This window comes from Grampus griseus (assembly GCF_964374135.1).
Source record: "Grampus griseus genome assembly, chromosome: X".
Lineage (NCBI taxonomy): Eukaryota > Metazoa > Chordata > Mammalia > Artiodactyla > Delphinidae > Grampus > Grampus griseus.
Window position 1 is genome coordinate 12,132,380 of NC_138999.1, and position 13,735 is coordinate 12,146,114.

Here is a 13,735-nt window from a genome sequence, read left to right on the forward strand (position 1 = left end):
CTTTTGGTATCATATCTAAGAATTCACTGGCAAATCCAAGATCACAAAGATTTGCTTCTATGTGTTCTTCTAAGAATTTTTCTAGTTTTTGCTCTTACATTTAGGTCTTTGGTCCAATTACTTTTTATATGGTAGGGGTCCAACTTCATTCTGTTACATGTAGCATCCTTGTCAAAAATCACAACACCTACATATTTACTTTTAAAGTAAACTACCTATACTTATTTTTCTTTTTTGTCCATAAAGCTTTCTTTCACCTTATTTCTGGTAACATTACTTTGATTTTTTCTTTCCTTCTTCGCTTGTGGCCTTTCAAGGGAAGGAGGCACAATCATGATACATAATTGATCCCTGGCCAATCAAAACATTTCATTTCTTCAACCACGATGATGGGTTCAGGGATAGGCATGTGACTGAAATGACGCCGATAGTTCCAGTCAGAGTCAATCCCTGGACTTGGTGGGAGCTATGGAAAAAATGTTTTCCTTTGGATTTGAACCTGGGATGATGAAAACGTGGAGTTTTTGACTGCCACAAGAACTCTGGAAATAAAGCCAACACAAAAAATTGTTCAGTCAATGGAGAGAAAGAAAGAAAGTCCTAATGATATGACTTGAACCCCTGGGTCAATTTTTTCCTAGTGCCAGTTCTCTGGACTTTTCAGTTAGGTGACTAACAGGCTTCTTCTTAGGCTTACGCCACTTTGAGTTGGCTTTTTGCCTCTCACAGAAAGAGTCCTAACTGATACATAAGCCAAGTGGCCTTTTAAACACAGAGAGGAAAGAGCTTTTGTCCATCCCTTCTTCCCTATAAAAAGGCCAGTGGAAAATCTCAGGGGCTTCGTATGTCCCTTAACAGAGAGAATATAGGCAGGCACCACAGATATTCAGAACCACCATGACTCAAGCTCCTTATATGAAAGCAGATTAATGGTCCTTTAAATTAAAGAGTAGAATTTTGGTTTTCAACGCCAGGTAGTATTTGCATATTTTGCAGAGCGTCTACCACGTGATAGGCTCTTGATAAAGATAATGGATGGGTGAGTTAGTTGAATTAATTAATTGAATCCTCTCTCTGTGTAATTTCTTGGCACAAAGGTACTAATCCCATCCAGTTCTTCCCAGGACCATGACCCTGTATATGGCCCCATTTTGGTTGTATTAGTCAGTTATTGCTGCATAACAAACAACCACACTCACGTGTCTATGAGTTGACTGAGTTTACATGTTCTCGGTTTGCTTCTAATAGGTTGTTCTGCTTCACAGGCTTGCCTTGCTGTGGGCTGGGTTCTGTTCTGCTCAATGTGCCTCATCCTTCAGCCCAGGCTGAAGAGGTAGCAACTTCCCTGGAGAAGCTTTTCTCATGGTGACAGCACAGACACAAGCATGCATGCCCAACTTCCAAGTATGCTTGAACACTTTGCTTGCATCATGCTTGCTAACATCTCATTGGCCAAAGTAAGTCACACGACTGAACACAACATCAACAGAATAGGAAAATGTATTCCTCTAGTGGAGATGGGGAAAAGGAAGACTATGTTATGAACAGTAATTCCACTACAGTGTTGAGAACCATATTCATGTCAAGAGTTAGACAGTTCTTTTTCTTGGAAAAAACCCCACCTTTGATTAAGTCAAATTGTTTCATTCATTTATTTGTTCATTCATTAAAAAACAATTTACTAAAAAAAAAACAATTTACTGAACATCTACTAATGCTGTATGTGTGTGAAATGGGAAGGCAGAAAGGACTTCTCAGAATAAATCTACAACTATATTCCGAGGCTGACCTTTTTTCTCAAGGACAGTTCCAACACATCCTGTACCATCCTCTCCTGGACAATGATTCAGCATCCTGATGACCCTCAAGGAAGAATATAAGGAAAGCAGGGGAAAACATGGGTGGGATGACAACACGCTTTGTTTCCCCATCCTTATACATTTGAATTATCCCAGTGTTGATAAAGCACTACCTAAATTCCCAAACTAAGCCCTTATTGTGTTCAACTGTGCTGCCAACATAATCCAGTGTGGCTCCTTTGTGTTCCACAATAAAGAAAGGCTTCCACAAATCCACCCTCTTGCAAGGGGAAGCTGCAAGAGCAGATGTGCGGTCTGGGATGGCTTCCAGGAGTTGACAGTGCTGAGTCGGCAGCAGCTCCTGCTGCCACCAGGAGAGGTCCACCTAATAGATGCAGTCGCCTGTACTCCCACATCTTAACCACTGTTCATGTCCACTGAAGCACAGGGGTTTGACTCTTCTACCTAGCAACTCGTCCTGCAAATCTCTCCTCTGCCATGAAGACTGGAGTTTCCAAATTATGTGCCACTAAGTACATGCTGAATTTGCCTTATACCTGCTTGTGAGGGTCAATTGTTAAAATGTCAGGAATTGAGAATTGTTAAACATAGCCTATATTAGAAATTAAGTTACCTAAACTTGCAATTAAATTATTTTAAAAACAAAGGTAATACTCAAAACTCATCACTTTCTAATTATTTGGTACATTATATGATCATGCTCTTGAGATCCATCACATCTATTCTATCTGTACGTTAGAAATACCATATAATGCGGGGCTACTGCTCCTATCTCTTCCCAATTTTGCATTCAATGACGCTACATCAGTAGCTTGAAAGCTGCCACGGTAGGAGTGTTTACGTCACAAGAAATCAGACCTTTTTAAACATTTTTTCCCTAGAGAACTGGTTATTCAATGTTTACAAGCATGTAACTAATGATCTCCATCATCTACTTTACTTAATAAAGGCATATTTATATTTTACAAATATTAACCCCTTTTAATCTTCAGAGCAATCCTATGAAATAGGTACTATTGTTGGCCCTATTTTGCTGAGGCACAGAGAGGTTAAGTGACTTTGCCAAGCTCACACAGCTACTAGGTGGGCATTTTGGTTCCAGGCTCCATGTTCTTAATCACTGTGTGTGCAGCCTTTCCTTTTGTGAAAATACAATACATTCTAGGGAACACTCTACCTCCACCCAGAATTAGAGCTTGAGTTGTTTTCATCATCTCCAATCTCCTTAATATGCTCACCCCTTGGTCCCAGGCCCACTCTGGGAGCCGGCATCAACCTACAGAGTTCAAGGCCCAGATCCAGGTGTGGCCACCTGGGTTCCTACGGGCAGTGGAATTCCTCCACCACCTCCCTCTTCCCCTTCTCATCCCTTGATGTCTGTCTAGTTTGCCAACATTGCTACTTTCTGTTACTTTCACTTACTAGCATTGTGATCCTTGAAAACATGTGAAAACTGCCTGGAGTCTTAGTTTCTCTATCCAGACATTGGGGCTCAGAATGGCTGGTAACATATATGCAAAAACCTTGCTCCGTGTATCAAAGGAATGTGAGCTGAATTTGAATGAGCTCCCGCCTACCTTCACGCCCACTCCCCTCTGTAGCTTGTGCTGCAGGGGTCCATCCTGCTGACTTCACCCTGCCTAGAATGCTTTCTCGAGTCATCAGGAAAGTGATGGAGACCTGCTTCCAGGAAGGATTTCTTAGAGAGTAATAATTCCTGCTAAAATGCAGGATCACTAGATGGGTCTGCATGATCAATAGCAAGCCTTGCTCCCAGCAGGAATTCAATCCATTTTGGCTGCTTCGATGGGGCCTCTGGGGCTTAGACACTATGGAAATGCAATTACTGACTTTCATTTATTGTAGCTCTCTGAGTTCCTGGCTGGCTCAGTCTATCCCCGCCTCTCCAAGTTCCTTCTGCTGCAAATCAGCCTCTTCCTGCCTCTTAGCGACAAAAACTGCCTGTGGGTCTTTCAAGGCTGCAATGCCCCTTTTTCTCACTGTGGGTTTTTGGTTTTTGTTTTGTTTTGGTTTTGTTTTTTGCTGTACGCGGGCCTCTCACTGTCGTGGCCTCTCCCGTTGCGGAGCACAGGCTCCGGACGGGCAGGCTCAGCAGCCATGGCTCACGGGCCCAGCCGCTCCGCGGCATGTGGGATCTTCCCGGACCGGGACACAAACCCACGTCCCCTGCATCAGCAGGCGGATTCTCGACCACTGCGCCACCAGGGAAGACTCACTGTGGGTTTTTAACCTCCGATTCAGGGCTCCCTCCCCCGCTGGCCACACACACAACGACTCCCTTGTGTTCTGCTCAGCTCAAACTTGGTAGCCCAGAAAAAGATCTTGGAACAGCTGGAATTAGCTACTCAGCGGGAACTCAAACAGACCAGGACTTGAGCCCCTCAATTCCTCTACGGCACAAGTCAGCGAACTTTCTCTGGAAAGGCAGAGAGTAATTATTTCACGCTCTGCAGGCCACACAGTCTCTGTTCCAACTACTCCACTCTGCTGTTGTAGTGGGAAAACAGCCACAGACAACATGTAAACAAATGGGCGTGGCTGGGCGCCAATCAAACTGTATGGACACTACAACTTGAATTATATATGATGCTCACATGCCACCAATAGCATTCTTCTTTTGATTTTTTTTTGAGCTATCAAAAAATATAAAACCCTTCTTAGCCTGTGGGTTATAGCAAAATGGGCTACAGGCCACATTTGCCCCTCGGGCCGTAGTTTGCTGACCCGCTGCTCTGAAGGAAATCTTCAGTGGAGCTAGAGTCTGGAGGGGCTTAACATCGCCATCCCAGGGTACAAGGCATTGGGATTTAACATCTGTGCCTGAGCCAACCTGAGCGGGTGTCCTTATTCATTGGATGGCGTCAGTTTGGGGCAAGTACCTCTTAATGGCCCTTTTAAGTGTTTGAAGGGCAGAGCAGGTATTTTTACCAGATTTAAGTTAATCAGTTAATTATTCTTAAAATGTTTACAGAACAGAGATAGACTCACAGACATAGAGGGCAGACTTGTGATTACCAAGGGGGTAGGCAGGGGAGGGAGAAACCAGGAGTTTGGGGTTAACATATACACACTACTATAGATAAAATAGATAACCAGCAAGGACCTACTGTATAGCCCAGGGAACTGTATTCAATATCTTGTAATAACCTATATGGAATAGGATCTGAAAAAAATATGTGTGTGTGTGTGTGTGTGTGTGTGTGTATAACTCGATCACTTTGCTGTACACCTGAAACTAAGACAACATTGTAAATCAACTACACTGCAATAAAAATTAAAAAAAAAAAGTTTTACTAACTGGTTGGTCACTGCCAAGCTGCAATCTTAGGGTGGATTCCCTAGAAGTCAAGCCTGAGACAGAGTTTTGGAGGTATGTGACTTATCGAGGAAGAGCTCTCGAGAGGAAGGGAAGGATGGAGACAGGATGGAGCAGGGGGAACGGAGAGACAGCGCGGGCTTGGCTAGAGACTAGCTTCAATCTGATGCCATGTGAGGCTCTAGAGCATAAATAACACCACGGAATTATGCACTCGAGATGCCTAAATAGCACCTTGAGGCAAGGGGACTGGCCTTCTGTGTTCCCCGTGACAAAAAGTCATTAGCTCTGGACCCCCCCCCCCCGCGCCGGGCGGGGGAGAGGGCCAGCTTAACTCCTAGGTGAGGCAGCCGCCATTCAATTGAGGACAAATCTTCAGAGAAAGGGGCAGCCGTGAGCTGTTAGGGGTCAGGAGGCACTGCATCTGGGGGACTGGAGCCCTAGCCCAGGAAAAGGGATCTGGCTAGGGCACCTGCAGCGTTACAGCACCAAGAACACATAGGTTGCCTTTCCATCCTGGCTCCTTCCTCGCCACAGACTGCTCTCCTGAAGTTCTCACTGCAACTCCCAGGAATGAGAATGGGTGGGCTTGGATGGAAGTCCTGTACCCCTCACACGCCCGAGAGCTGCTGGCTACCTCATCTGCGGGAAGACCTCTCCCCTTCTGAAGTAGGCGGCTCACAGGCCAAGGTGGGGGGGAAATCAATTCTCCATTTCAGCTGCCACTCCTGCCGCCCACCGCCAACTTACAGAAGATGCCATGTTGCCCGACCTCCTGCTCCAGCTGTCTTTACTTCCAGCCTTTCCTGGGAGCTGTTTCTAGCCACTCAGCCTAACTCTGAGACACTCAGATGTCTCTCTTAGGTCCCCCATAATGCCTTTTTTGGATGAGTGACTCTTCTGTTTAGCCTCTTATTGGGGACATACTTAATGATTCTCTTGGGAGGAGGGAATGGTTCAGCCACAATGAATGACAGATGCTTAAACTTTTCTTGTAAACAGAAAATGAGTCGAGGTGCCACAGAAGGTTTCAAAACCCCGAGAACATAATAACTGACTTAGAATTACAGCTGAATGTCATTTTTCTAACTTGCTAAGTGCAAAATCACAACCCCAATAGGTTTATCTTAAGAAGAAAATCTTGTCATGCATGTAAAAGCAAATTAAAAGTATAGAACACAATCCCTAATCCACCCCCGGGGTGGGGTGGGGGGGGTGGGGGGAAGCCCAATGCCTGTCCGCTCCTCAAGCCTAAGGGCACAGTGTGAATATTCCTAGAATGTGAATGCTACAATCTCTGCCTTAGATTCTAGCCTAAGAGTTACAGGAAATGTTTACAAGACATTGGCAAACCTATGTTTGCTATAGAATTTCTCTAAACATGCACTAAGGGATGTTTACAGAACTTACAAAAAAAGACAATAAAAATCTTTTGACTGGTTTTCCCTTCTGCCCTCTCATCCCCCCACCTCTGTACTTGCAGCCACAAGGGGCCTCTGAGTACACAAAACTGGTCATGCCACTTGTCTATTTAGCATCATTTAGTGGCTTCCTATGCCTCTTAAAATGAAGGCCTGAATCTGCCCCCATGAATCCCAAGGCTCGATCTAGTTCAGCCCAGCCCTCCTTTTTGCTTTTATCTCTCACTTCTCTTCCCCTCACTCTCTACACTCCAGCTACAATGACCATAAAAGAGACACAGGGCCTTTGCACATGCTTCCTACTGCTCAGGGTACATTTGCCGCCATGTTTCTCCTGATAATTGCTTACTCATCTTTCAGATATCAGCTCAAATGTCACATCTATTAGGAAACCTTCCAACATAAACTATGCTCTCAGACAAGATCAGATCCCTATTTTATATACTCTTATAGTCCTGTGTATCTTTCCTTCATAGAGCACTTATTACCGTGTGTATTTACATTTTTGTTTCTGTGATCATTTGATTCTTGGCCTCCCTCACCAGATGGTTGGGATTATGTCTGCTTTAATCACCATTATTCCCAGCACCTAGCACGATGAAATAATTTGGGGAAACACAAAGTGAAAGAGGAAGATGTGAGTCACATGGAGCAGAAGCAAATCATCCTAGCCAAGCCCATGCTACATCTGCAAAGCCGCAGACAACCAGCTAAATAAATGTTTATTTTTTTATGCCATCGAGATTCTGTGGATGTTTGTAACCCAGTACAGTCATGGCCACAGAGGACAAATACGCAGACATTTTCAGAATTTTTACTATACTCGTGAGCATAGTAAATCCCCAGGAAGGAATTAAAATATATGGCATTCTCCACTTATTTGACCATGAACTCCTTTTTTTCCCCATAGACCATGTTATGGGACTACTTTTCTGAGAACATGATATGGGAAATGCTGTTATAAGGATTTTCCCAGCTCTAACATTAATTCTGTGATTAACAGAGACCGCATAGCTGAGTTCTTGGGCTTAACCTTTGGTCCTTTTCTATTTGGATAGTTGTAGACGCATGTGAAATTAGAGGAAATAATACAGCGAGATCCCATGTATACTTCACCCATTTTCCCCAATGTCAATATTTTGCAAAACTATAATTTAATATGATAACCAGGATATTGAAAGTGATACAGTCTGCTGATCTCATTCAGATTTCCCGAGTTTTACTTAGAGTCGCGTATGTGTATTAATTCTATACAACTGATCACAAATGGAGGTCCACCACCACAGTCAAGATGCAGAATAGTTCCAACAACACGAGCGCAAGGATCCCTTGCGTTGCCCTTTTATAACCACATCCAAAATTCAGTTAACTCAAAATGGATCACAGACCTAGATGTAAAACACGAAACTATTAAACTTCTAAAGACAACATAGGAGAAAATCTGGATGACCTTGGGTTTGGCAATGACTTTTTAGATACAGCACCAAGGGCATGATCCAGCAAAGAAACAACTGATAAGCAGGACTTCATTCAAACTACAAATTTCTGCTCTGCGAAAGACACTTTAAGAGAATGAGAAGACAAGCTACAGACTGGGAGAAAATATTTGCTGAAGACACATCTGATAAAGAACTGCTCTCCAAAATATACAAAGAAGTCTTAAAACTCCACTATAAGAAAACAAACAACCTGGTTTAAAAATGGGCCAAAGACCTTAACAGACACTCACTAAAGCAGACAGACAAATGTCAAATAAGCATATGAAAAGATGCCCCACATCATATGTCATCAGGAAAATGCAAATTAAAACAGCAACAAAATACTACTACACAGCTATCAGAGTGGCCAAAATCCAGAAACTGACAACATCAAATGCCGGCAAAGATGTGGAAAAACAGGAACTCTCATTCACTGCTGGTGAGAATGCAAAATGATACAGCCGCTTTGGAAGACAGTTCAGCAGTTGCTTAGAAAACCGAACATACTCTTAGCATACAATCCAGCAATCACGCTCTTTGGTATTTAGCCAAAGGAGTTGAAAACTTATGTCCACACAAAATCCTATAAACATGGATGTTTACAGCAGCTTTATCCATAACTGCCAAAACTTGGAAGCAACCACAATGTCCTTCAAGGGTTGAACGGACAAATTAATGGTGGTACGTACGGACAATGGAATATTATTCAGTGCTGAAAAGAAATGAGGCATCAAGCCATGAAGAAACACGGTAGAAACTTAAATGCATATTAATAAGTGAAAGAAACCAATCTGAAAAGGTTGCATATGGTTTAATTCCAACTATACGACACTGTGGTAAAGGCAAAGCTATGGAGATAGTAAAAAGATCAGTGGTTGCCAGGAGTTGGGGGAAGGGAAGGGTGAATCAGCAGAGCACAGGGAATTTTCAGGGCAGTAAAACTACTCTATATGATACTATAGTGGTGGATACGTGTCATTATACATTTGTCCAAACCCACAGAAACGCAGTCTATCTCTCCCTTCCTCTCTCTCTCCTACCATAGGATACCTGTGGTCTCTCAAAACTGCTTCTCTGTGCTCATGTATTTTATTCTTTTCTTAGTTACCTTTGTTTCTTTATGCTTAGGGCTACCCCTTCACAAACCCTAAATTTCCATATCTTCAGTTCAAGCCAGACACGGAGGATTCCTATCATTCTCTGAATCCTGATTCTCAAATCCTACGACAGAGAATCTGCTTGCCCTAGCTTGGAGCATATGCTGTCCTCTAATAGTCAGCAGTGGCCAGTGGCTGGCAGTGACAATAAGGGACTTGTCACATAGAACTGATGTGGCTGTCTCCCTCGTGGGGTGGATATTCACCGGGCAGGTCAAATCGACCATAAGCCGTCCCCTAATTGGGCCATTTTATGGCATTTTGTTAAAACATGATCATCTCTCCTCTAGTGGATTTAAATGTTGAATTTCAAGTTGAAATGAGGATGTATTTGTGTTACAGCTTAAAGTGATGGAATCCACATAGACACGTTGTACTGACATTACTCTTAGAATCTACCTGTATCCAATTTGGGCCTTTGGGAGGGTGGCAACAACAAAGCAGAACGAGGTTAGGACAGCCCCACAATCTATCCCAACCCTCGATATTATTGCCAATACATCTTTGGCCCACACATTTTGGGACATCTTTGGATAAGGATGGGGTATTTCAGTTTAGCGCACACCTCGCTTAACCATTTGTAAAAGACAAGAAACAGCTGGAGAAGGGCATCCAGAAACATTTGCTTCCTACTGCCTAAGCTTTTAACCATGTATGAGTTCCCCAAATAAATAGATTTAATAATAATAATAATAATACATAGCTATAGTTTTTCCTGAAGACTAAATGAGATGACACACGTAAAACACTCAGATCAATGCCTGGCACTGAGTGAGAATTCCATAAATGTTAGCCAGCTATCATGTGGAACCTTCGCACCATCAGTCACCGAGTGGAGCAGCTGAAGTTTTCAAGGAGCAGACTGGACTGGACTTGGAAGGGGTCGGTAAAGAGCCACACTGACTTGTATTGCTGTGCAGTGTGGTTTGGTCATAGGCAGAAGTGGTCTCACTGAAGAAGTGACGGGCTTCCATATATGTGGCTATGTTAAACATATATTTAAGGACCAGTTATTGGCTTCCTTTACATCATAAAAAGGAAACAAAGATACTGAGAACTGACCACGAATCCAAACTCCAAAATAAAATAAAATGAATGTCAGTAAAATTCCTGGGCCTCTTCATTTTCTTTCCTAATAAATGGATGAAAACATTTTGAGAGAGAGCTGCCAATTTTTAAAATTTGGTCTATTAGCATGTTGGTAAAAGTGTTCTTTCTTATTCACTTTAATTTTCAGGTTGTATTTTTGGCCCTAATTTATATATTCTGACAAGAGAAATCTGTATCTGATTAAGTAATTTTAATTTGATGGGACCCTAGGGAAGAAGACACCGCATGTGAATGGTATTTTTTTCAGAGTGTAGTTATCAGTGTTTACCTAAAAAAGAAATGAGAAAATCAATCTTTTCTCCACAAGTAAATGGAAATAGATTCTGGTTGTATAATGAGGGTCAGGCAAAAGGCTTTTGGGTATAGATGTAGGTACTGTTAGTTAAAATTGAGTCTTGCTTTTCATTGTTTGCTATTTGGGGAGCTCAATAATAGCCCAATTATATCCCAAAGGGAGAGTCACAGCCAATTTCATTCCAGTTGGATATGCTAAGTTCACTGCTGACTTTTAAAAAGAAAGGCTCTGGATTCTTTTCTTGTCCGTTCAGTTACCCAAAATAATTACATCATTTCCTCATTGTTACGGTTATACTATAGTTCCTGGGATAATAATCACTAAAACAAACCAAAAAATGAAAAACAAAATCCCAAAGTGGTGGGAAAACTCTACTTAACTCATAAGCCCACAGAAGGTTTAAGCCAGGCCCTCTCTGAAAAAAGAGGTCAATATCTCCCTTCTTCAATGAATCTAGGAATGTGCAAAACTGTTAGGAGGGCCTAAAGTTAGGGTAATGCAGCCCTGAAATAATCTCTCAGAACAGTGAATAAAGTATGGCAGATGGTGTCATTGGTACACAATAGCCATCCCAACCCTCTTCTCCCTTGCCACTTTCTATTAAAGAGGTTAAAAAAAAATACTGACATTCTTGGTCTCTCCTATAGCTACAGGTGTCCATGTGACACAGTTCCAGTCAGCTGGATGGAAGAGGAAGTCTGCTGGGAACTTCTGGAGAGGATCTTTTTTCCTTATAAAGGGATGAACGTGCAAAGAGTACTCTCTGGTACAGCTCCTTCACTCTTGTTACTGCCTTGAATGTGGACATGGGATGCTCTGATGCCTAGAACTGCAGCAGCCATCTCGTGACCTAAGGCAGAAAAGCCAACAGGCTGACGATGACAGAACAGCATGATAGACCTTGCATCTTTGAAGGTTTCAGCAAGCCATCACATCAAGCCTGGAACCACCAAACTTCCTGTTGTATAATATAGCTGAATTTCCTTATTGTTTAAACTACTGTTAGCTGTGAATTCTCTTACTATAGCCAAAAGTACTCCTAGCTGATACAAAGGGGGTAGAACTAAGATTTTGTGATATACTAGCCCTGGTTATATTCAGAGACTAGGAGACTACAGTAATGCCTTTCAATCCCTTGTGCATAAATTTAAAGAAGAAGAAATAATTTTATCCGTTCATAAAAGTGGGGGAGAGTATATTCTACAGAAACTCTGCTGAGCTCTAAGAATGAGTAATAATCCTGAAACATACTGGAAGCAGTATTAGCACGATGCTTGTAACAGACTGCATCATGGGCCCCAATCACCCTACTATATCCGCATCTTACACCCTGTGTCTTTGTAGTAACCCTCACCTCCTTCCCCAGCCCTTGACATCAGGCTTTACAGAAAATGCATCCTATGTCATTAATTATTCTTCTATAATTTTTATTAGCTGCATAGTATTGAGTTTAATACATATGACAATTACTTCATCCCTCTCATTGGCTATCTAAGGTATTTTAAAGTTTTAGATATAATTTAAAGAACCTATATAGAACACCTTGAGCATTATATGGCTAAATATTTGTGAAGATTAATAATTATTTCCTCAGGAAAAAGCCCTGGAAATTGAATTGTTAGGTCAACATATATAAATGTTTAACAAATTCCCCATACACAAAAGTTGCATTAATTTTCACTCTCACCAGCAGTGTATGAAAATATCTTTTTCCACACTGTCCTCACCACTGAAAATTACTAATCCTTTCAATCTTTTCCAATCTGATGGGTGAAAAATAGTATCTTTCCATAGATGCAATTTGCTTTTTTTAAAATTTGGCAAAGGTGACCTTTTAAAATAGAGGTACATCTTTTTGGTGACTTTCTTATTCATGTCTTTTGTCCTAATTTTCATTAAAATTGTATTGGTAGTGTTCTTTATATGTTAATACTATTAATCCCTCTATTATACATGTTGCAAATACGTTTCCTAATTGATCAAATGCTTTAAAAATTTGCTTTAGCATTTCTTCACAAAGCAAAGGTTTCTTTTAAATTTCTTTTTCTTTATGAAGTTAAATTAATCTATGTTTTAAAATTTTATAGCTTCTATCTTTGCTTTCATAGATAAAAATGCAACAGAACCTGTAATTTTTTTTATGTCTTACGTAGAATAGCAGAGTGAAACTTCTCATGTAATAAACAAGTCAAAGAAGGAAAAACAGAAAGTATTACGTGTACCTTAAATGTTGTGCACAATTCTACATACTTCCTTATTCTTTAACATATTTAACCCTTACACTTTAGAGTGTGCTATGATTGGCCCCTTTTTACAGATAAGAAAACTGGGGCTCAGGAAAAACATATGTATTCATCTTATAGGATCTGGAAATGAATTTTCTATTTTATATTATCCTAGAAATTTAAATCTGTTTCTTAATTTTTTTTTTTTTTTTTTTTTTGCAGTACGCGGGCCTCTCACTGTTGTGGCCTCTCACTGTTGTGGCCTCTCCCGTTGCGGAGCACAGGCTCCGGACGCGCAGGCTCAGCGGCCATGGCTCACGGGCCCAGCCGCTCCGCGGCATGTGGGATCTTCCCAGACCGGGGCACGAACCCGCGTCCCCTGCGTCGGCAGGCGGACTCTCAACCACTGCGCCACCAGGGAAGCCCCTGTTTCTTAATTTTGATGGCACTTTTCCAGTCATATTTATTTGATAACATGGGTTTGATCACAGATCTGAGCCCAGCTATAAAGTTATCTCTTAGAACGAAGCTGGCCTCCCGGACTTCTAAGGGAGCTGAAGAACACAATAACACAAAAACAGCAGAATACACCTTCTTTTCAAGAGCACATGGAACATTCTCCAGGATAGATCACATGCTGGGCCACAAAGCAAGTCTTGGTAAGTTTAAGAAAACTGAAATTTTATCAAGCATCTTTTCCAACCACAGTGCTATGATATTAGAAATCAACTACAGGAAAAATTGCAAAAAAACACAATAACAGAATCTTCCCATCTATGGAGAAGTTACCTCAGTGCTTAACATAAATGCACATTCTTAGGGATGGGCAGCAAAACTCCAGGTATCTCTAATTGCAACATCAATGTCTACCACTGAGATGGAGAGAACTGGG